Source organism: Eumetopias jubatus, unplaced genomic scaffold (genome assembly GCF_037043125.1).
Source record: "Eumetopias jubatus isolate StellerSeaLion01/CBP00866 unplaced genomic scaffold, mEumJub1_p1.0 scaffold_17, whole genome shotgun sequence".
NCBI lineage: Eukaryota > Metazoa > Chordata > Mammalia > Carnivora > Otariidae > Eumetopias > Eumetopias jubatus.
In genome coordinates, this window is record NW_028274823.1 from 53678486 (window position 1) to 53704571 (window position 26086).

At 39.9% G+C, this 26086-nt stretch overlaps 1 protein-coding gene and 1 pseudogene across 6 annotated transcripts in view; one reads left to right on the forward strand and one right to left on the reverse strand.

The window, feature by feature from the left end:
• KAT6B (lysine acetyltransferase 6B) overlaps positions 1 to 26086 on the reverse strand; it is a 180122-nt gene that overhangs the window by 126939 nt on the left and 27097 nt on the right. The window lies entirely within an intron of this gene.
• On the forward strand, positions 4184 to 5704 carry LOC114214095 (protein Largen pseudogene; annotated as a pseudogene).

A 26086-nucleotide genomic window follows, 5' to 3' on the forward strand; every position in this document is an offset into this window, starting at 1 on the left:
GTGCCCAACAGCCACATGCGCCTATCTTACGGAACAGTGTAGATACTGAACATTTCCATCATTCTTTTGCTCTAGGCACATTATAAATCTTAAGAATCAAAGAATTCTTAGCTTGCAGCCAGTATCAGATCATCAAAGATGCCGTAATTAAATTTAAAAATATACTGCTCCTTTAATTAAAACAGAAGGAAACATTCTCACTGATGAGTAGAGAGCTTTTATAATAATAGATTTGTCTCATCACAATGAAAAATTTAAATGCAGCAAAATTCTCATCTATCTCTGGTTGCCAAAATTAATATGCTATGCAGAGGGCAATGCATACTTGGAGGAGCATGAATCCTCTCTTTGGACAGATAAGACTTCTGGTTAATGGTCATTTAGGGAGCTCAGCCCTAGGCTGAATAGAGTGTGCAAACATCTAGAAAATGTTCAACCCAGGGATTTCAAAATGTATGCATACAAAACCAAAACATCTAAGTCTTCTAAAAGCTCAAAATTTGAAGCTAAGGGAAAGGGTGCCATGAATATGTTAAGAAATTATGTAAATTAGAACAAAGGAAGCCTCTAGGTGGATCACCCTCCCTCCCCGTCCCCACTAAATGCCAACATGCCTTAACAGATAAAACACACATATAGGAGTTAAAGTAAAGGGATCTTCTATTTCTTTTATAGACGTCTAGGACATTGAAACTTCAAGGTAAAAGGCCCAGGCAGCAACGTTACAGCTCTGGAATAAAAAAGATTTTCCCCCACAGTGAAGCAATGAGAGGGATAATAAGTGTGCAATGAAAAGTAAATCAAAACCCAGATGGATAACGATGTACAGAAGGGGAAGCCTGGGGGTAAAACACAAGGTAACTTATCCAGGAGTGTCAAGGTATAAAACAATGCATTGGAGTCTGAATTTTTACACATTTTTTTGAAGTATTTGTGATGTTCTCACTGGGTTGTCCATGACACTGTCCAATGTTAAGGTTTCATTGCCCAAGGTCACTCACCAGTTATCACCTGAGAATGTGTACTACCTGAAGGACCACCCCAGCAGGTCACAAACAACTCTACTTTGTTTTCAGCTCAGTTTTATGCTGGATCCTAAGGCCTATGACATCCTACTAATGTAAAGGTCCAAGGAAATACATCCCTAAAATATTGCCAGGAGGACAGCTAGAGATATTAGGGGTGACCAACAATTTGGAGCTTAGTGATGTCAACTTTTAACTTTCATGTCACCCTTTCCCCTCTGCACTATCTCCTGGTCCTCAAACAGTGATCATCCTTTTATACCCGACTCCAGTGTCCTTGAAAAGCTATTTATCATCATAAAATCAAACTGTATTTTCTCCTTTGGGAACACACATGCTGTATGACAAGACAGAAATCCTTAGACCATGATGAATAGAACCATATTAGACTCACATACTGACCTTGACTTTACTGGAAAATTCCAAGTGGTAAAAATGTCATCAAGGTAAGAGAGGAACAAATGAGAAACATTTTTTCCTCCACTTTATACATTCATTATTTCAATTCTGTTGCCAACTGTTTGTAATAGTTTTATAAACTCTCAGGAACTCAAGAGAAAACAGTGCATGAGTCACTCTCCCAACAGTATATAAATGATGAAAAATATATTATCATATGCACACTATCAGTCATGGAAATTTTTATTTAGCTGTTTTTAATAAAAACCCATATGATCAACAAAAGTATATATTAAGCATGTTACAGATTCTAGCACAGATTTCTTAAAATTCAGAGGAAAGTATGTGAACTAAAAAGTATTAATATATCAATCTTCAGAAAAGAGGCTTAAAAGATTTAAAATATCAAAAACAAAATGTTAAAAGGCTTAAAATATTAAAAAGAAAATTTTTAACTAGAATTTATCAGATTTACTAAAAAATGTCTTCACTGAGACATTAGAGAAGAAATTAACTTTTTAAACAAGACAATTTTTTAAAGTAAGCACTCTTACAAAATGTTTATCTAACAGAATCCAGGCATTCTGGCTACAGCATCTCTATTGACATACCTAAAAAACCACAAATTACTATGAAATAGGTCTGGAAACATGTGGCCCACCTAGAAAAGGTCTTTGACAAAGAAAGAATTCTTTCTAAATTACGTTGGTACTCACGAGGTAGAACAACGGGTTATAGATGCACAGCGTTAGTCACATACTAAGTAATGCCTTTACTAATAAAAGAGTATGTCCGAATAGCACGTGTTTGTTTGTTTTTTTTAACAGAACTTAATCATCAGAGGCTAAAACTGAGAGGCATAGGGACTAGTTCCAAGATACCAGATAAGAGGATGGCTACAGAATGAAATTATCGTTAAATATTAACTAAAAGTCAAACATGCAAGAAAATATTAAATATGTATCACAGTTTTAGGATGAGGTTAAGGAAAAGAGGCAGTGAGCCAGGTTCCTATTAACAGTAAGAGGAATCTCTGTTCAAACAGGGAAGGGAGGACAGCAGAGGAAAATCTTTAAGACTCCAGGATCCTCCTGACTCCTGGGGGCGCAGCAGACACATTCAGCCCAGGTCTCAGCTTCAGGTAGAGAGGTGGGGAAGGGAAAAAAGGTTCTTATTCTCCCGACCATGTCACCCATGAAGGGTCTACTTTCAAGGTCAACCTCAGCAGGAAGCCTGGCATCAGGAGGGCCTCTGGTGTCTAATAGTCTACCCCATGTGTGCTAGTGAGTGCATACCTGCAACATAGGGTTTAACATGTATACTTGCCGGAGATAACATACAATTCTTTTCAGTATAGTAAGTCAATTAAGTACTACAGAATCAATTCCAGGCTGCTATGAGCAAAGCCCCCCTAGAGTTGGGTAATATTGTAGCCCCAAGACACCTGGTCAAAATCTCACATGCACTAAGCAGCAACATGGAGTTCCACTTCCAATCTGCTCCACGGATTCAATATCATTTATTTCTCACTGTAAATTATTAAAATATTATTTAATAGTTTAGTCATTACTTTGTATAATTTTTAATTAAGTTACTATCATATTATTATTATTTTTTCAGTCTTTGTAACCCTAGTGAAGGCGGCCCCATCCTCAAGAGATGACACACTTACCGAAGAGAATGGGACAGTACTAAGATGACAATCATACTGGTTTTCCTACAGACTGTCCAGGTTATGGCACTGAAAGTCCTACATCCCAGGAAATGTCTCAGTCCTAGGCAAACCAGGACACCCGTCACTCCCAATAAGATCCAGAAGTTGGTAACTATACCAAGATAATATTGCCCTAAGAATAGATACTATGTAGACTGATATAAACCCACTCCCACCACCTTCTCCTTTGCATTCTAACATTCTAACCAAAAAGACTGGAAAGCTAAATTCCTGACCTCCCTGACTACCTGCAGCTAAGGGATGGCCATGTGACTCACCTCAGGATAATGAAATAAGAAGCCCCTGGTGGGAAGGGGACTGCCTCACTTCCTGAATAAGGAAAAGCCTCACCAGGAGAAAGCTTTTGCTGTTACCCTTGGCCCATTCCCTCTGTTCCCTGCTGGAACAACGAAGTGATGCCTAAACACAAAGAAGTTACTTTGTGAGAAGAGTGCCTGGGTGGTTCAGTTGGTTAAGCATCTGCCTTCGGCTCAGGTCATATGATCCCAGGCACCTGGGATCCAGTCCTGGTCAGGCTTCCTGCTCAGCAGGGAGTCTGTTTTGCCCTCTGCCCCTCCCCCTGCTCATGCTCCCTCTCCTCTTCTCTCTCTCTCTCTCAAATAAATAAAATCTTAAAAAAAAAAAAAAAGAATTTACTTTGTGAGAAGGAGATGAGCATGAGAAAAACCTCTATGCTAAAGATGGTGAAGCAGGGACATGCAAAGGCCCTGAGTCTGGATGGCACTCTGCACGGAGTTCCTCCCCAAGACTGCTGCAAGAGACAAAGAACTCGGGCGGGAGGAGACGCAGGCGCGCTGCTCGCCCCGTCTGCAGCCCCGCGCAGAGCGCTGTGTCTCGGGGAGTTGGCACCACTGTGCGGCCGCCCAGCCGAGCGCCGAGCGCCGCCACCCGCCGCAGCCCAGGGAGCGTCCAAGATGTGGGGGTATCTGGGCGGCAGCGGCCGCAGCAGCAGCGCCAGGGACGGAGGCGCGCAGCAGCCTCCGCTCACCCGCCTGTGCTGACCTGCCTCGCCTGCCCCCAGCGAATGTCAGCCAAGTCCAAGGGGACCCCCTCCTCGTCCTCTCCAGCCGAGGGACCACCGGCAGCCTCCAAAACCAAGGTGAAGGAACAGATCAAGATCATCGTGGAGAATCTAGAATTAGTCCTGGGCGACCTGAAGGACATGGCCAAGGAACTTGAGGTGGTTAACCAGATTGATACCCTGACCTCCGATCTGCAGCTGGAGGATGAGATGACCGACAGCTCCGAAACAGACACCCTGAATAGTAGCTCCAGCAGCACAACGGCCTCCAGCATCGAGAAGACCAAAGTGCAGGCCCACGCACCCCTCATCAAGCCCCCAGGACACCTGTCTGCTATCTTCAAGGTCCTGAGAAAACCAAACCCTCCGCCGCCTCCCCCGGTTGACCCCTGTGAAGTGTGAAGACCCCCGGAGAGGGGCGCTGACGGTCAATCCTGTGAAAACGAATGGCACCCTCCTGTGAAAATGGAGGCTTCCCCGGGGCACCCAACAAAATTCCAAATGGAGACGTCCGAGGCATACCCACTGGTACCTTGTACAAGGCTCCCGGGAGGCCTCTGAAGCACAGACCTGAAAAAGACAGGTGCCCCCAGGCAGGGCCTCGGGAACTAGTTCGGTTTAATGAGAAAGTGCAATACCATGGCTATTGTCCCGACTGTGACACCTGGACCAACATAAATAACAGGGAGTTCCATTTACACGGGAACCTGTCCACCCACCAGAGAAGCTTCCTCACCCAGACCCCCCCCTCCACCCCCTGCCTCCTTTTCCACTGGAAAACGGCGGGGGGGGGGGGGGGGGCCCTGCTGGGAATAAGCCAGTCAGTTTCCCCTCTCAGACCTGCAACTGTGCCTCCTCCCACTGCACCAAAACCACAGAAGACAATCTTGAGGAAATCAACCACTACAACAGTGCGATGTATGCCATTTCCAAAAACCTTTTTTGTTTCTTTTAATTTCTGTATTATAAACATAAAATAATAAGTAATGAGCACTTTCTACTCAAGCAATAAAAAGCCCAAATACATTTTAAAAAGAAAAAAAAAGAGACAAAGAACTCCCATGTTCTTCTCCACTGAAGCTCCCCATTATTTGAGGTGACTATATCCCTAACATATTAATTGTGAGACTTCTTAAGAGTCAGCAAGCCACTACTGGCTTAAAGGTACTCATAGTAAACAAAAAAGTAAACTGTTCTTTTTTTTTTTTTTTCCAGCAGGTATGTATATTTTACCAAGGAAAAACGGGGTGGGGGGAAGGCTCAGGGATGAATAAGGCTTGGGTCAGACAGGGGGTAGGGGTGTTTGCTGGGTATACAGATGGGTAATTTTTTAAAAGCTGAAAGGTGAATAGTTTGTTTTCCATGGTCAGGAAACAGGTGTGAATCACAAAACAGCTTCTTCAAAATGTCAGGTAGCTTTCTTGGAGATATTCTGGTTTGAACCAACAAATGCTTTTCTTTTGAAGCTTTGATAGATACTAATCTTTCCACTTTGCAGATGAGAAAACTGTGACTTCAAGATAAAGTAAAAGGCCCAAAGTTACAGAGTTCAAAGGTGGAGGAGCCAGTATCCAAATCTAGCATCAGCCCAAAGACTCCCCCTGCCTCTGGCCCAGGGATGCGGTGCATGGACTAGAAAGCCCTGAAAGGTGCATCACTCAGTCTAAACGAGGAGAGGGCATGTGGAGGCTACACAGTGGCACATAAAACTTCATCATGATTTCTTAAAAAAAAAGTTTTTTAGACAAGTCTGATTGTACTGTAAAGAGGCTTTACTCTTAAAAACTCAAAGATCTATATGTATTAGATAATGAGGTATCATGTGGTTAGAAGTAAAATTTCTGTTAAGATATTTACTGACACAGAGGGCTAGCTGGTGGCTAGTTAGCTCAGTTAGAATGTGGCAGGAACGCCAACATCGTGGGTTTGGTCCCTGGAAAAGGGCAAGAGGGTAGCAATTTTCATACTGAATAAAAATTAATTTTTAAAAAAGATACTTACCAAGTAAAACTCGGTAAAAGATACTTACGAAGTAAAACAAACAGGCCCCTTTCCTTGACTACTCCTTGAATGTCGGTATTCCCGGAGACCGGTTCTCTCCTCCGCAACCATCATCCCTCACGGACACCTGGCTCTCATCCCATACAATTTAGATTAGAAACGTCTCTGCATTTTGATCCATCCTCTCAACCCACGCAGATACTGCTCTACAGCGGTTCTCCCTTACCTCACTTAGCAGCTCAATCCCCCGTCCCACAATCGATGTTTCACGCTTCTACCTGTTTTATACCTAAAACATAAATCTTTCCTCCTCTGCTTAAAAGCCCACTTACAGAGTAAGGTCCAATTTTTTTTTTCCTGGACACAACTCTACCATCTTCACAGCTTCATCTCCCACACACTTCCCTGAGCCATACACTGCTCCGCCGTCCGCTACTTACCATTGCTCATACATGCAATCTGGATCACACCTCCAAAACTCTGGGCTTGCTGTTCCCTCTGCCTAGAACGCCCTCCCACTTTTGGGCTATCTGGTGCACTCTGATACTAACTTGCAACCTAAAAGTTCCTCCCTCTGCAAAGCCTTCCCCCACAAAACAAAATTCTCCTCCTTCGTGCTCTCAAGGTAATTCGTTCACTACAAACCCAGGCACTCAGTACACAACATTAGCATTAGCTGTATGGTTCGTTACTGATGCACCCACCCTACTAGACCCCAGCTAAACACCCTACTATACCCATACACACCCTACTATACCCATACTGGTACTCAGTGAATAAATATGGAATATCAGATGAAATACTGACTGTAAGTGAACCCCACGAATCCTTTCAAGGGAAAGAGTTCTCTTACTCATTTCTATATTCCTAACATGAGCAAATCTGAGATGCCCAATAAATGTTTGCTAAAGGTATTATCAAAACCCCTTACAAAAATGTCTCCATTGGGGCACCTGGCTAGTTCAGTCTGTAGGGCATGAGACTCTTCTTCTCAGGGTCATGAGTTGAAGCCCCATGTTATGCGTGGAGCCTAATTAAATTAAATGAATGAATAAATAAATAAAACAAGCACACCTCCATTGAGTAATGATTTACTGTCACCCCTTTCTGTGAACTGAGAAATAGCATCATTCAAGGAAACTTCCAATACATGTATTTCTGACTTGTCTGAAATATATAAACAGCACCACATTATTTTTACAATCAGGTATTTCCCTTTCGGGGGAAGAGGAGAGAGAAGAGTAGGAAGAAAGACTGTCAATGGTGTTACTCATTGTTGACTATATAGGATTAGAATCCAAAATAAATTGCCTTTAAATTCAGAAAAAGCAGGGGGAAAATTCTCTCTTCTCAAACTTCTATGCTTCCCTGTCTGAGGATGAAAATCTTAAAAACCACATCATTCTCTTTTCTCCTTAGCTTCTAGGATATCTAGAACTAAATTATTCATTCTAGACACAGGGTTTATCTGTTCCTTCAGCTTATTTTTGATGCTTTGAAAAACAGATTAGTATACTAAATATATCCTAATAACCTTAGTGACCTAAAATCATTTTGGGATGCAGGCAAAGTATAAGCATCATGTAATGGCTGAAATTAGGCAGAGCCACTTAATGCAGCTTGATCAAAACTGCACTAAAGCCTTGAAAAAAAGTATTTATCTCAAATCTTGGCAATATCATCCCCCCTTTTCTAAATTATTTCAATGCATTTTAACTAGCTTTTTCATTTTATTTTTTTAAGATATTATTTATTTATTTGAGAGAGAGAATGAGATAGAGCATGGGGGGGGAGGGTCAGAGGGAGACGCAGACTCCCCGCTGAGCAGGGAGCCCGATGTGGGACTCGATCCCTGGACTCCAGGATCATGACCTGAGCCGAAGGCAGTCGCTTAACCAACTGAGCCACCCAGGCGCCCTAGCTTTTTCATTTTAATTGGGATCTTTAAACCATTACATATTTAGGCATCATTTAAAATCTTCCTTTGTACAGCATTAGACTGCCCATACTGACACACATACTGACTTAGCTCTACATTATCCTGTTCCCAGAAACCCTTGTGGTTGGCTTAATTTTGCCTTGGAATAAAAGGTCTACTTAAATTGAGAAGTAATTCTGTATGATAACTACAAAAGCAGTAACTCCTCAAAATAAAATTCTTCACATTCCCTACCTAACAGAGCAGACACTCTCCTAAGAAGTTGAAGCTTATTTTCCTACTGCCATAGCAGAAACATGGGAGATACATTTACATTTTCAGAGCAATGTTGACATGAAGTTGCAAGTGTAAATATTTGTTCCCTCTTGGTTTATAAATTTCAGGACGATAAAATTCTGTGTATAGAGCCACTAATTAAAAAGGAATCTATTTGCCTAGTAGGATGCTTGAGGTTGTATGTTTATTTGACATGAATAAAATGGTGCACACTAGTAAGGAATGGGAATTAGAATTTTGAACTTTATTGGTTTTAACAAGTTCCTCCTGGGAAGGAAAAGAGAGTTCATTTGTCAATTATAAAGAAGCTGCTTCAGATGATAATTTGTGTGAAGAATCATCTCCCCCTGACCTTGAAAGTAACAAAGAATGATATGTGATGAAGAAACAGCAAATTAAATGTTTTAGAAAAAGGAGACCATTTTCTATTACTTTGTTTTTAGGGTCACTTACTATCACCATTTAATGGCAATCTAGTAACAAGGTCCCCTCATTGTTCAAGATTGCTTTAATATGCTACTCAGGGAACCAGCTAAACAAAATTGATTATCACATAACACATTCAGATGACTAGCTAGCACTACTGCTATCTTTCTTCTCTACTAATCTGGAATCTAGACCTTAGGCCCAAACTGATTTCTTATAATAAGGACCACGGCCACAAACAACTCACAGTGACTGAATTCTTACTATGTGCCAGAGACCGTTTGAAGCACTCTCTGTGTATTAACTAATCTAATTTACCAAACAGCTCTGTGAAATGAGTACTATTGTCACCAATTTATTAAATAAAACATTTTAAAATTAAAAACACATATATCTTACACAGAGGAGTGAGTTCTCAAGGTAAGTAGGTCCAGAGCTCAAAAGCAGGGAGTCAACTCTATATAAACTGATTAAGCGCCCCCACCCCAAACACCTTCTCTAGGCTCCCACATGGGGTTCCTCCTTTGTCACTGGTGCTCCTTTCTCTTACCTGTCCTGGGAATCTGGCCTCAGGCCTCTGCTCTTCCAATCTACACTTTCACCCAGGTAAGCTTGGTGAAGCTCATCAGCCCCATTCCAGCTATACATTCATGGGTTTCAAATTTGTAGTTAATAGTTCACACCTCTTACCCAAGATCCCAGTTATCAAACTGACCACACTGAGTCTCTATATGGATGTCCAAGAGGACTCTCAACTTCATGGCCAGATACAGAACTACAGATTATTTTCTTTCAAATCACATTTCTCTATCAGCCTCCAGCCCTCCCTACCAGTAAACAGCACCATTACCAACCCAGATTCATCCTTAAGTCCTTTCCTCTGTATCCTACATCCAATCCATTATTAGGTCCTGTTGGCTTTATCTCCAAAAAATATCTCAAATCTGATCTCCTCTCGCCTCCACTCTCCCCGGATCCCCACAGTACAGTTTCAAGGGCCATCTTTCTGTCCTTCTAACACCCTGTGGCTTAATTCCAACTCGCGGCTTTTGACCTGGGTTGGGGCTTCTGCTTGAGACGCTCTTCCCTGACTGAGGCAAAGCAGTATCTTCAGTTTCACTCAGGTCTGAGCTCAAGTGTCACCTTCCCAGACCAGTCCTATCGAATCCTCAGAGCACCTATCGCTTAATACACCTCAAGGAATATTATGGTTTTACTTGGTGACATACTTAAATATAAGCTCCTTGAGGGTCATGTCTGTCCTGCTCATGTCTACTGCTGAGAACAATGTCTGGCACACAGCAAGCACTCAATATTTGTTGACTTTAAAGACTGAAAGTAAAGGATGATTACAAAGTCAACTAAGAAAACACTGACTTATAGCCCATCAATCATAAAAGAAATAAACAACACAAGACAGCCAAGAGTAGCCACCCAAGTGAGTTTGTCTTTTGCTTTCTTATTCCCATGGGAACTGTAAGACCTCTGTTTACAATAATCCTCTGCGTGGCTTTCCAACTTTAGACTGTAACTCAAAGTAAAAAATACATTTTATCTGATGACCTAGTATATACACATATACGTATTTAAATAAAGTTCCATGAGACCTTACTTACCCTTTCTTACATGGGACATGCTGTTTATTCAGTTTGTTTGTTTGATGATAAAGTAGCCATTCACTACACTGATTTCACAACCACCTAATGGGAAAGAACTCAGTTTGAAGAGCACTAATCCCATGCTTTTATTTGGGTTTTCTGGGTGAAGAAAATAAATTATCTTAAAAAAAAGTAAATTTTCTGCCTCTATCTGCTGACTTCCAATGAGTCACTTCTCCTCCCTGAGCCTCCCCTCACCTGTGAAATAAATCCCTGTGGTAACTACCCACAGAGGGGCTGACTGGAGTAAAACAGACTGGGGGTGAAAGCTACCGGAATTTTCATAACCATCAGGGAGCCCCCAGAGGCAACCTCTATGTCCCCCTCTTCTTGTTGGCCACCACATCCAATCCACCAGCAAGCTCTGTCAGTTCCATCTCCAAAACACACTCCCCACCTGTCCTCCTCTCTCCCTCTCCACTGTGACACCCCAGTGCATGCAGCCATCATCCCAACAGCCTCCTGCTGGCCGGCCTACCTGCCTAAGCTCCCCCACAGAACTTCCACACACAGCAGCCTCGGTGACCTTTAAAGTTTTATTTTGAAAAACTTTCAACCCTAGAGAAAAGCTGCAAGAATGTAACGTTACAATATACACACATAGGCCCTTAACAATTTGCCATCTTTGATTCCTCCTGTTTTATCCTGAACCATTTGAGAATAAACTGCAAAGATCATGACCCTTCACCCCTCTTAAGAATAAGGACATTCTCTTCATAACCACAAGGGATTATCAAATTCAAGAAATTTAACACTGATACAATACTGTCATCTAATATTTGGTGCAGAGTCAAATGCTGCCATTCAAATGCTGCTGACAGTCCTAATACTGTCCTTTAAAGCAACTTTCTTTTCCCAATCCAGAAACATACATTTAATTGTCATGTGTCTCAGTGATGTTAAAAACACAAACCGAATTGTATTGTTCCCCAGCTTTAAACTCTGCTTTAGCCACATGAGGTGCCTTTTTCTTCCTCAAACACAAGTATTGAAGCCTTTTCTCCCTGAGCTCGTCAGCTCTTCCCACAACTGACCCCTTCTCATCCTTCATCTCTCCTTGGGAACTTTCCAGAGCATGATGTCTACAGCCTCACTCCTTGGTATTTTTTCTCTCTCCCTTGACTCATGATTTCCTTCTGTCACTTAACACAGTCTGTAATGACCTTGTTGGTTTATTTGCTTATCATCACCTGTCCCAGTAGAATATAAATCCCATGAAAGCAGGGGTGTCTCTGAGAACAGAGACAGAGACAGAGTGCTTGGCTCAGAGTATACTCAATAAATAGAGATAAGAATTAATAAATAAACTGCTAAAAAAGAGAAGAGGCCATATGTCAATGACATCCCTGGGTAAGACTGCACACTGACAGGTATAGTCAGCAAGACCCCTTCTCTTCCACAGGAAAGACAGTACAGTATGTAGTCACAACTGGGAAGCATTCAACATTAACACCCACCCTAAGATGAGCACTGTGAAGGTTACCCCGATGAGTAAGAACAAGATGGTTCAGCATTCCAGAACAAGGAGGTTCACAGTGCTGGAAAGATACACATGGTCAGCTTGAAAGAAAAGCCCACAGTGGTATAAAAAAACGGGCTAGCTCTGCGGTCAGAAGATGGGGTTTGACTCCTATATGTGTGACCGTAACTCTCTGGGCCCCAATTTCCTCATTTGTTTAGTGAGGACAATGTCCACTCCATAGTTCATCTGAGAAGTGAGGGTGCTACAAGAGAGTGAGTAGCAGGCCCTTTCAACCTAAAATGAAAATTGGCTCCTGAACAGAAGTGAGGAGGAAGTAAATCATCCCTTATTAAAAGTAACCTAAACACCAGGGTGCCTGGATGGCTCAGTTGGTTAAGCATCCGACTCCTGATTTCACTCAGGTCATGATCTGAGGGTTGTGAGATGGAGCCCTACATTGGGCTCCACCTACCTAACATTCTCTCTCTCTCTCCCTCTGCCCCTCCCCACCCCTCACCCCGCTCACAGGTGCTCTTGCTTCCTTAAAAAAAAAAAAAAAAAAGGCAACCTAAACACCTATCATAATGAGCACTGGGTAATATACAAAATTGTTGGAATCACTATCCTGTACACTTGAAACAGATGTTAACACTGTATGTTAAATACACTGGAATTATAATAAAAAACTAAAAATATACACACGCACACAAACCCAGTAAGGTAAGTGAAATGTCCAGGACTGTGTCTGGCATGTCTAGGTACTCAGTAGTTCCTTTCTCCCTCCTATTCAGCCCTATTTGGACCCAGAGCAGAGAGCAGCTCCAAATAGACAAGCAGACAATAACACACCCTAAAGACAAAAGCTGCTTCTGGGGCTGCCAACCTTGCAATATTTCAGCAGAGGCTCCATGACCATTTGTGAGGACTGTGCAGAAGCAATTCAAGCAGGGGCTACATGGCTCATAAGGTCTCTTTCAACTTTTGAGATTCTATGTTTTAAAAAATTGAATCAAGCATGTTCCTGTGGTAGGCAACGTGGATGATAAAAGTTTAGTCTCTATCTGGAGAAAAAGCATTTGACAAAGTACAACATCCAGTTGTGATAAAAACCGTCAACAAAGTAGGTTTAGAGGGAACATACCTCAACATAATTAAGGCCATATATGAAAAACCCACAACTAACATCATCCTTAATGGGGAAAAACCGAGAGCTTTACCCCTAAGGTCAGGAACAAGACAAGGATGTCCACTGTCAAACTGTTTATTCAATAGCATACTTGAAGTCCTAGCCCCGGCAATCAGACAACAAAAGAAATAAAAGGCACTGAAATCATTAAGAAGAAGTAAAACTTTCACTATTTGCAGATGACCTGATACCATATACGAAAACCTGAAAGACCACCAAAATACTGCTAGACCTGATAAACAAATTAAGTAAAGTCAGAGGATACAAAATTAATCTACAGAAATCTGTTGCATTTCTGTACACCAATAATGAAGCAGCAAGAGAAATTAAGAAAACAAATCCATTTACAAGTGCACCAAAAATAGTAAGGAACAAACCTAACCAAAGAGGTGAAAGACCTACACTCTGAAAACTATAAAACACTGATGAAAGAAATAGAAGATGACACAAAGAAATGGAACAACATTCCATGCTCATAGATTGGAAGAAGAAATATTGTTAAAATGTTCATACTACCCAAAGCAATCTATAGATATGTGATCCCTATCAAAATACCAACAGCATTTTTCACAGAATCCTAAAATTTGCATGGAACACAAAAGACCCTGAATAGCCAAAGCAATCTTGAAAAAGAAAAGCAAAGCTGGAGGCATCTCAATTCCAGACTTCAAGTTATATTACAAAGCTGTAGTAATCAAAACAGTATGGTACTGGCATAATAACAGACACATAAATCAATGGAACAGAATAGAAAACCCAGAAATAAACTCACAATTATATGGCCAATTAATCTTCAACAAAGCAGGAAAGAATATCCAATGGGAAAAGACAGGCTCTTTAACACATGGTGTTGGGGAAACTGGACAGCTACAAGCAAAAGAACCAAAGTGGAGCACTTTCTTATACCATTGACAAAAATAAGTTCAAAATGTTTAAAGAGCTCAATGTGAGATCTAAAACCATAAAAATCCTAGAAGAGAGCACAGGCAGTACCTTCTCTAACATCAGCCCTAGCAACTTTTTTCTAGATACGTATCCTGAGGCAAGGGAAACAAAAGCAAAAATAAAATATTGAGACTTCATCAAAATAAAAAGCTTCTGTACAGCAAAGGAAACAACCAACAACTAAAGGAAACTTACTGAATGGGAGAAGATATTTGCAAATGACATATCCGACAAAGTGTTAGTATCCAAAATATATAAAGAATACATATATAGTATTTGCTACACGGATCATGGCATGGGGCAGTACAAAGGAGAGAGGATGGACTGTGGAAAACTCCACGGGGGCAGGAGGAGAAGGAAAGAAATAAGCAGACCTTGGCAGCAGAGGGTACACGGTACAAAGCCTGCAGAATTAAAGTGAGGGGTGACTGAAATTAACTCCTGTTTCCATTTGTTCTCCAAAGACTCAAAGGCTGATCTTCCACCCCCTCAATTCAAAACTATTCTTTTAAATGTCAAATATAAAATATGACTGTTTTCATTTGACTCTTCCTATTTTTTTTTCCATCTGCAGATATGTGCACATTAACCTAGTAAGATTTTTATAATACCAGGCAGTTAGCTTTCTTACACACCTGAAGTATCTGATTTATTTTAGACCTTCCAAATCACTATATACCCCACAGGGTTACATGTAACACAGTCTCTTCCTTCAACCAAATTCTAGTCTCAGATAGTGACAAATCCTAATATCTTTTATACTACAAACATTTGCAACTGTTTAATTTGTTTCATTAGCTCATCAAAGTGTTTCGCAGGAGAGAAATGGCAATTAAAATAATCTCTTTTAATAGATAATTTAAGTTCAAACCAGCAAAATGAAAATGAAGAGATCAAACGGATCTATCTGAAACTAGCTGGTATCTGATAGGGAGATCCACTGGTCATCATTAAATAGATTCTTGCTGCTGCTCATCCTCCAAGTGAGAAGCTTTCAACTGTGATATGCAAACCAAGGTCTACCATTCCAATAACCTGCCCTTAGGACTTTCAATTTAGGTCTCACATTTAAAATGTCTCTATAGTACCTCTAACACAGGATCAGGAAACATATGACACATGTCTCCTGATCATCCTAAACACACTCTCCATAAACCCTCCAAGTTTGGTGAAAATCTGTCCAACAGTTTCTGGACAGATTGTGTGTTTCTGTGCTGGAGTTAAGAGACAAATGGAAACCTAATTTTGGATAATAAATAATGTAACTACTTGCACTCAATCAACAGAGGTGAGCAAAGAGATAAGGTCTCTGTGTTTGTAGAGCTTTTCCATCTGGAGGGGACAACTGAAGTTAAAAAGTAACGAGACAAATAAATACATAATTATAGACAATAAAAAAGGCTAATAAGAAAAAGTATAGGGCACTTTCTTGGAATTACTAAAGAGACTTCATTTAGATGGGAGGTTCAAAAGATTAGGAAAAGTCTTTTTAAAGAATGACATTTAAAATGGAAAATACTGGCGCGCCTGGCTGGCTCAGTCAGAAGAGCATGTGACTCTTGATCTCGGGGTCGTGAGTTCGAGCCCCATGTTGGGTACAGAGATTACTTAAATAAATAAACTCTAGGAATAAAATAAAATGGAAAATATTTATGAAATAATAGTGTTTTTTCAAAAGCAGAAGACAGTTGCAGATATGCTCTGGTTATAGTTATGGAAAAGGACATGCACATAGACAAATCTGGAAGAGAAAACCAAAAACAAAATAGTTGTGTTAGGGTGCTAAGATTATGGACAGTGTTCACACTTCAAAAAAGTTTTTTAGTACAACTTGTCATATTATTTTTACCGTAATTGTGACAAGCATCGACACAGAATCTGAAACCCTAAAAGAGAACTTTCAGTTTGCCTTTAAGCTTGACCAAAAAACTAAGTAACAACACTGATCTTCATTAAAACAACAGTAGGGCAGGGGCGCCTGGGTGGCTCAGTCAGTTGAGCATCCTAATTTCAGCTCAGTGGGGAGTCTGCTTGAGATTCTCTCTCTCCCTCTACCCACCCCCCACCACCTCTCTCTCTCTCTCAAATACATAAATAAATCTTTAAAACAACAACAGCAGGGCAGAACAGAGTATGAGCCTTGGAGGCTAAGAACCTTGGACTCCAATATGGCCCAGGCTCTAATTAGCTGTGTGATACTGGACAAGTTACTTACCCTCCCTGGGAGGCTGTTTTGTCATCTCTGAGATGGAGCTAATACGACCTGCCTCATAAAGTTATTGAGGATAGAACGAAAGAACATAGAGAGCTCAGTCCAGTGCCCAGCACAGAATATGTGCTTACTAAATGTTGATAGGCATTATGATCATCACTCGCGTATCAATCCAAATGAAAAAGTGGGCTCTGAATCAAAAGTCTCCCAGGCCCAACAGATGAGCAAACCAGAGAAATGAGATGGCTCCTCACCAATCACTATTAAATGATTTCTCTCTGACAGTAAGTAAATCAATGAGTGGCTGCATTCATTTTCTCTGAGGATACCTACACTGTATCCTGAGTAAAACCAAAAGATCAGTCCAAGAAAAAATTTTCCTAAAGGAGAAATGAGCCACAAAATTTCAGCAATTTACTAAAAACAATTAAGGACGCCTTTATTAAAAATGAAGCCTCCTGGGGCAGCTGACTGGCTGAGTCAGTAGAACATGCAACTCTTGATCTTGGGGTCCTGAGTTCGAGCCCCACATTTACTTTAAAAAGAAAGAAAAGAAGAAGCCTCCTGAAACAGTTCCCAGCAATTGAGGTAGAACCCATATAAAAATATGGTAATTTACACAGCTGGAATTTGCCAAGAAATGACATCACTAAGGCATGCTTTAGTTTCCAGACTATTTGTGAAAATAAACTTAAAAAACAACAATCCCATCAGTCTATCATTCTATCATGCATCTTCAAACAGACTCTGCCATTAAATTAGAATGCTTCTAACATCAAATATTAGGGTATTTTCTTCAACTTAAAACATCAGGTAAAAAAATTCTGAAGCATTCGGCCAAACACAAAAAAACATTACTTTAATCATTTAGTTAATTGAGCAAAAAGTAAAAACATTTTTGTTCATTCACTTCCATCAGAACAGAAAACAGTGTCAAAAGAGAAGAAGGCGCTCACTATTGCTTTGTTGAATACCTGGATTAGACTGACCACCCTTTAAGATAGTCTTTGTGTACTTCAAAACTCAAACCAAGCCACACAGAGCAGCTGCTCACTGACCAACTGGTCTGCAGAATTCAATGAACGACAAAAGGTTACCTTAATTCAATAAGATAATCAGCACACATTTACCCACCACCCAGAGTCTAACCATCTGCAAGGCGGCAGAGCCAAATGCCTATAAAACAACTGGCAGCATGCAGACATGTCCTCGTGTCCCTCATGTCAATGAAATTTCTCTCTTAGCAACAGCTAAAAAGAAGCTGAACTTTCAGAAAATCAAGATATCATGATCCAACAACTTGTTAGTAAGTTATTTTGAGTGCCACTGAGATTTCCAGGCCAGATGGGTAATATGTTTTATTCAATTGAGTTTTGTACTGGGATAACAAAATGTGACGCAGACTCGCATTGTTCAAGAGGCAAAGCAACCTAGTGGCTTCCAAATAACAGCAGGAACAATATAGCAGGAAAGGAAGAAAAGAAAAGAAGAAAAGAAAAGAAAAGAAAAGAAAGAAAAAAAAGAAAAAAGAAAAGGAAGGAAGGAAGGAAAGGAAGGAAAGAAAGAAAGAAAGCAAAGAAAGAGAAAAGGAAAGGAGGGAGGGAGGTAGACAGGGAGGGAGAAAAGAAGCAGCAAAACCCCAACCACAAGAGCAACTTCAGAGCAAATAACCAGTGACAATTTAGACTGCAAACCTGACATCTGCCTTTAGCCAGGATACCATTCAGCTAAACATTCATCTGTACTGATCAAAACTACCAAATGATGATGATAATCAACATAGAAGAGCATTATAAACAGAATTCAATATAGAAGTTTATTTTCCCCCTAACACACAACACCTACATCAATGGAGGCATTATTTCCCAAGCATGGTGATGCTTTGAGGTGACCTGAATCACAGAGAGTGATAAAGCTGTTCCCTTTTCAATTTTCTTTCATACTTTCTCATTAAGTCAAGGAGAAAGTCTCAGTTTGGTGTTAATATGTCTTTAACACCTCTGTAATGTTTGCTAATGTTCCTTTGAGAGAGCAGGCCTCAGGCTCAGACCCTTGGCAGATAAAAGTATCCAGCCACATTTTAATAAAACCTTTGAAAGTAACTTTTACAGTTACCTTCTATTTATGACAAGGAATGCTTGTTTTCTACTAATGGCAATAACAGAGTTTCCTTTCTCAGTAGATCTATTACAGTAAAGAAAGTGAGGCGATTTAATTTTTAGTAAGTATTCTAATTACATTTATTTTTCCAAATTTACATATTGAAAAAATTTCGATCCTACAGAAAAGCTGAAGTAGTACAATCAATGCTTGTATACCCTTCACCTAGATCCACCAATTGACATTTCTGCCTCCTATCTTTAGCTACATCTGTATCTCTAGTCATACATATACACACATAGCTGTTGTTGAACCATTTAAAAGTAAGTTGCATCAGCATGACACTTCACCATTAGATATTTCAGAAAGCATACCCTAACTTATAAGGACATGATCTCAGATAACCGAAATGCCATTATTATATGAATATCAATGCCTTAATTTCCCCTAATATTTGGTCCAAATTTACATTATCTAATTATCCCCCAATATCTGGTCCAGGAACCAAGGTTCATGGGTGGCATTTCATTTGTTACACCTGTTTAGTGGGGCAATCTGAAAGAAAATATTAAAAATATAATTAATACAGACAGTATATGAAGCTAGCAGAAATTGTGAAGGAGGCACATTTTGGTTTGAAAATAATGAACTGATTAATAGCTTGAGGGGAACGAGGAGAAGAATAATGTAAATAATTAATAAAGAAGGAAAAAAGACCTCTGCTATTAAACTAAACTCATATTGATAGCACACAAAGCTATGAAGGAAAATATCTAAGACCTTTTCTTTTTTACAGGACCCTGAACGAAGACAAAAGTAAGTCAACAGATCACTGTCAGATCATACAGTTATATGCCAAATTGTGCTTCATTAAAAATTCCAGAGCTGATACATGTTCAAAATAACTAGCTCATCTCTTTTATTGAACAGACACCTTGCTAGGGGTTTAAATACATCAGCTCATTAAATCCTAATTGACAGCCCCATGAAGAATATTTTTTTCTTCCTATTTTACAGATGAGATGACTAAAACTCAGGGAGTTTGTATGGGTCATTGTTTTCTTTCTATCACTAGAACTTCCGCAAGAAGAATGCACTCATACATTTCTTACATACCTAAAAAAACAAATTTCAAAAGAACAAAAAACCACCAAAAGTATGAATCTATTTTTTGTTAAAATAAATATACAAATGTATATATAGTATTTATTTACAACTGCTTTAAAAGGACTTGGAAGAATACACACAAATCACTAACTACGGTTGTCTTTTAGGGGAAGAACATGCAGGGCCAATGAAGAACAACTCTTAATTCTTACTTTATACATTAACATTTTTGACATTAGGTATTATGTTTTTTTTTTAAAGATTTTATTTATTTATTTGACAGAGAGAGAGAGAGCCAGAGAAGGAACACAAGCAGGGAGAACGGGAGAAACAGGCCTCTCACCAAGCAGGGAGCCCAATGTGGGACTTGATCCCAGGACCCTGGGATCATGACCTGAGCTGAAGGCAGATGCTTAAATGACTGAGCCACCCAGATGCCCATATTAGGTATTACTTTTATAACTTCTTAGAAGTCCAAGACTGCAAATTTTAAATTTAAAATGCCCATATTCTTTCAATCATATTATGCTGCACATGTATGCCTTCAGTATTATCACCCATTAAGACATCTGGTTTTGATTTAATGGTAAAAAATATTTAGTTTAAATTATAAATTATTATATTATAGTTGTTACAACACAGATTTGGATATACCATGCATTACAATGTATTACATCACAGCTTCTAAAACCTAGGATGGTGTTTTATCTCTCTTGTATGATGTTGTACTCTTCCCCTCTCCCTTTCTCCCCCTCCCTCTCTCTCACACACAAACGTGCCCATGCACAACCCGCATGCACGCAAGCGCGCGCGCACGGAAGCGCGCGTGCGCGCGCGCACACACACACACACACACACACACACACACACACACACACAAAATCTTGTCCCCTAATATAAGCATAACAAAAGGACTGGCAACAGGGAATAAGCTTACTAATAAGAACACTTCTTTACTGAATAGACATGTATATAAAATGTTGGGGGTATATTTATTTATTAAGACAGAAATTTTAAAATATGCCGGGAAAATTTACTACTCAAAGGACTGTCATTCATTAAACTAATAATATACCATGAACATGTGGGATTCATACTCAGAAAGCAAGGATGGGTAAATTTTAGGAAATTGGTTATTATAATGAATCATATGAAAGATTAAAGGAGAAAAATCATATCGCCATAAAACCTGAAATTTGGTAAAATTAAAAATCCATACCTAATAAAACTTCTTTAGCATAATAACTGCATAAGCCAGCATCATGTTTAACGGGGAGATACTGAAGTATTCCCCAAAAGCATCTTCACTATCACTAGTATTCATTAACATCATAGAAAAAGCCATATCATGCAAACAGTAATGGCTACATTAATATCAGAAAACAGACTTTAACATAAAAGTTGTTACCAGAGGGGTGCCTGGATGGTGCAGTTGGTTAACTGTCTGGTCCAACTCTTGGTTTTGGCTCAGGTTATGATCTCAGGGTCATGAGATCGAGTCCTATGTCAGACTCTGCAGTCAGTGTAGAGTCTGAGAGTCTCTCTCCCTCTCCCTCTTCCTCTCCCCACCCCCTGCTCTCTCTCTCTCTCTCTCAAATAAATAAATCTTAAAAAATTTTTCCTTAGGGAAAAAAAAGGACATTGTATAATTATGAAAGGGTCAATAAATGAAGAAAACAAGCAATTATAAATATATATGCACCTAACAAGAGGGCCTCAAAATAGGTTAAGAAGAATGGGCAATATTGAAAGAACAGACAATTCAATATTATACTTTCAATAATAATCAAGTAAAAGATCAAGAAACAGAAGCCTTGAACAGCATTACAAAAAAGCTAGGTCTAATCAACATCTATAGATGTCTCCAGTCGTCTCCAGTCAACAACAGCAGAATACACCTTCTTCTCAAGTACACATGGAACATTTTTCAGGACAGAACATAAGTTAAGCCATTAAGCAAGTCTCAATCAATGAAAAAGGACTGAAATCATACAAACAATGTTCTCTGACACAATGGAATGAAATTAGAAACCAGTAAAAAAAAAAAAAAGTAAATTTAGGAAATTTACAGCCCAGCCTAAATCTTTGAGCAACACTAAAGAAGAATGAGGTAGCTGGAAAAGTCAGGGGCCAGGGAAGGGGCCTGAGTGTGATGGGCAACAGCTCAAGGCATGCCCAACAAGAAACCACTCTTCTAAGGGTGTCAGATTTAATACAGGAAGGATCTCTGACAAATCCACTTTTACATCATTACAATAGCTAATCAGCTAAAATAAACCCTTTTCAGAATGCTCAGTTTCACAAAATGATCATAAGAAGTTAGTGAAACAGGCTGGCTGACATACAGGGATAGCTAAGACCCTCTAGTGCCTCTTTAAGGGAAAATGATTTCAAGGGATATATCTATTCCAGAAATCCTTGGAAATGGGAATACTGTACCATGGAGGCCACTGCATCTTCTACCCTCCTCCCCAACATTCCAAAGTAAAACTAGAGACAGAGAGCTCCACAGGTTAAATAGGGTTAAGTGAAAAAGAAGTTGGAAAGTTAACTTAATTAAAATTTTCAAAGGAAACTGTATTAAGAGAGATCTGGATTTCTGATAGATACAAAGTTACTATATAATTTTCTGAAGACATCATAAATTAGTGGGGAAAGTAAGAATTATATGATATTGAAACAATCGGTCCACCATTAAAGCAAACAAAAAACAGATCCTTACACCATTTACCAAAAGAAAAATTACAATTTTAATGACTTAAGTATAACAGTACTAAAGACAAACAAACTAAAAGGAAATACTAGTAAATGCCTTCTCTGAACTCAGGATGGAGAAGAACATTCTAAAAATAACCAAAAAAAAGAAAATCTCAAAAATTGGTAATAGTATACAGTATACTTCATGGCTCCACCAGAGTAATATTTGCATACTTATAAAAATATAAACACTGAATACAAATACTGACCTAAGCAAAAATGAAGGTTTAACACTGGGATGAAAGACAACGGGAAAGGGAAGGGAATATGTGTATCAGTAAAGATTTTATTTATTTATTTGACAGAGAGAGACACAGCAAGAGAGGGAACACAAGCAGGGGGAGTGGGAGAGGGAGAAGCAGGCTTCCCGTGGAGCAGGGAGCCCGATGTGGGACTTGATCCCAGGACCCCAGGATCACGACCCGAGCCGAAGGCAGACTCCTAACGACTGAGCCACCCAGGCACTCCAGAGACCTTTACCCTTATTTTCGCTCAGCAAGAAGTCAAAAGAATATGTCTAAAGTTGAAACTTAAGAAATAACATTATAAGAATGTTGTTTAAAAATACAGAACTCTACCTTCCAGAAGAAATGACTACATATGGTTGAAAGAGTTGAGGATGGCTGCCTCCAGGGTACAGGAGGAAGGATGGGGAGATAATCACAATACCGTTATTGAACAATGACCATAAACACAAAACATGTCGGAGTTATTCGTAATCAAAGAAACACAAAGGAAAGTAACAGGGGTTCACTCTTCCCTCTACCACATTAGCAAGATAAAAAGGGGGGCTAGGAAGCCAAGTGGAGGCCCAAAGCCTCTCATAATCTGCCTACTTATTGATACTATGTTCCAAAAGTCTTAGGAAAACAATTCATGTTTATGCTCCAGTATACCTCCACCAATAATCTATCCTATGGGAAATAATTACCTCTGTATACACAGATTTTCGGTAGCAGTATTATCTGTAATAGCAAAACAGTTAGGAACATCCTATGTGTTGAAAAACAAAGTCAGCATAAATACTTCCAGCCATTTAAAGTCACACTGCAAAGGATAATCAACAATATAGAAAGAGGCTCACAACAGATTTTAAATGTAGAAAGCAACATATAAAATCATATAGTTAAGAAATAAGTCAATCAGAGAAAGACATGTATCACATGATCTCACTGATAGGAGGAATTCTTAATCTCGGGAAACAAACTGAGGGTTGCTGGAGTGGTGGGGGGTGGGAGGGAGGGGGTGGCTGGGTGACAGACATTGGGGAGGGTATGTGCTATGGTGAGCACTGTGAACTGTGCAAGACTGTTGAATCACAGATCTGTACCTCTGAAACAAATAATATATTATATGATTAAAAAAAAAGTAGGGAAAAAAGAAGGGGGGAATCGGAGGGGGAGATGAACCATGAGATACTATGGACTCTGAAAAACAAACAGGGTTCTAGAGGGGAGGGGGGATGGGTTAGCCTGGTGATGGGTATTAAGGAGGGCACATACTGCATGGAGCACTGGGTGTTATACACAATGAATCACGGAACACTACATCAGAAAAACTAATGATGTAACGTATGGTGATTAACATAACGTAATAAAATAAAATTTTAAAAAAATTATATAGCTAATACAGTCCTCTTTTTATTTAAATATAACAAATATATACATGTAAGGGTTAAAAAAAGAGTGGAAGAACATACGAAGTTTTTAACAGTCGTTATCTTTGGAGTGAAATCTGCAGTCATGGTGTATCGTCCCTGAACCTTTCTGGATTTTTCGAAGTCTATCCAGTGAACATGTGTTACTCTGAAAACATACTCTTTTTCTAACTATTTAAATAACAAGAAGTGAGGAAGCAACAACACAGAAATGTGGATTTTAGCCACTAGTGGCCTATGTGAGCAGAGCAAGCATCCAGTAGGAAGGTCTTCATTAGAAGGTGATGAAGGACACCAATTTACACTTTTCCCTCAAGAGCAGAAGGGACGCTGTCCCTTCCACAACCTGGACTCTGATCAGTGGCCCTTTCTATCATGGCCTAGGAAAAGCTCACTACCTTGATATCCGAGGGCTATGCAGTTGGAGCAAACAACCCCCATTCAGTCTGTGTATTATCTCCATTTGTCAGCTGAGGAAACTGAGGCACAGGTTGGACTTGGCCAGCAGAGAAGTCAGGATCTTGCACTAAGCATTCTGGCTCCAGGGCCTTTTTCTTTAGAATGATCTGTAAGATCCCTTTCAGCAAAAACCAGGGCCTCACCCAATTAACACATCTAGACTGTTTCCTCAACCACCTGAGTGTAGACTCTTACACATCTATAAAAGAAAGTTAGGGGCACCTGGGTGGCTCAGTCGGTTAAGCGACTGCCTTCAGCTCAGGTCATGATCTCAGGGTTCTGGGATCAAGCCCCTCATTGGGCTCCCTGCTCGGCAGGAGGCCAGCTTCTCCCTCTCCCACTCCCCCTGCTTATGTTCCCTCTCTCTCTGTCAAATAAATAAATAAAATCTTTTAAAAACAAAAAAAAAGAAAGTAAGTAAGTTAGCCTTGGTCAGTGATTCCCAAACTTTTGCTGCACACTGGCATTACCTGGAGCTTTTCAAGTAGTTCTAATACCTGCCTTCCACCCTCAACATTGATTTAGTAGGTGTGGGCTGTGATCTGGGCTTCAGAATTTTTAAATGCTTCTCAGATAATTCAAATGTGCAGCAAAGTCTGGGAACCACTGGCCTGAGTCAAATGACTTGTTGAAGGAGGGGAGAGGGGAGAAGCTCCAGAAAAATACTCATAAGCATATAAGCCCAACAACTTGCATAAAATTTCAGAGGTTCACAACCTCCTGCAAACAGTCTTTGGACCTTAGCTTAAAACACATAAACCTGGGGTCAGCTGGGTGCCACAGTCAGCTGAGTGTCTGACTCTTGGTTTCGCCTCAGGTCATGATCTTGGGGTCATGGGATCAAGCCATGTCCACGTCAGGCTCCGCACACAGCGCAGAGTCCGCTTGGGACTCTCCCTCCCTCTCCCACTGCCTCTCCCCCACACGCTCTTACTCTCTCGCTCTCTAAAATGGATAAATAAATCTGTAAAAACAACATATGAACTTGGTGATCTTAAAGTTCATCTGCAACTCTAAAATCTTATTCTTCAGTTGAAGAATTAATCATACAACAGTTTTACTGAATTAAGTCATGGTAGACAAGAAATGAATGTGATGCTTTTTGGTGTTCTACTCTGAACCATAAACTACAACTTCAATTGATCTTTGGGATGTGTATTTGGGAGATATGGGGAAAGAGATTAGTTGTATAACCTTTACTTCAGCACAATCCAAACTCCTTTTAACCAAATGCAAAGATGTCTAGACACGTGAATGGCTGTTATTTAGAGAAAGGGAGATGGGAGGGCCCATCATCAAGTCATCTTGGGAAACTGAGGGTTAAGGAAATTAAATATCAGAACTTCTCAGGGGCTTGGAATCTCAGAACATTATTAGCATCATGAACATCTTAAAAAGAGTACTTCATTCTACCTCAGAACATCATTTGGGAAAAGCCATCTTATGTCATGTCATACTATAAATTTTAAGTCTTTTCAGTGACTCCTATTATAAACACTGAAAAGGCACTTAGAGGTCCAAGTTTATAGGAACCTGGGTAACTCTTTTCAATACCTTTAAAAGAGGTTTTTCTTCATAAGGCAAGTAAGAGATAGTATAGCATAGTGGTTAAGGGTACAGACTACAGAGCCAAGATTTGAATCCTGGCTCTACTACACAACAGCTCTGTGACCGTGGGCAATTCCTTTAACCCCATGTGCCCCAATTCCCTCCTTTGTAAA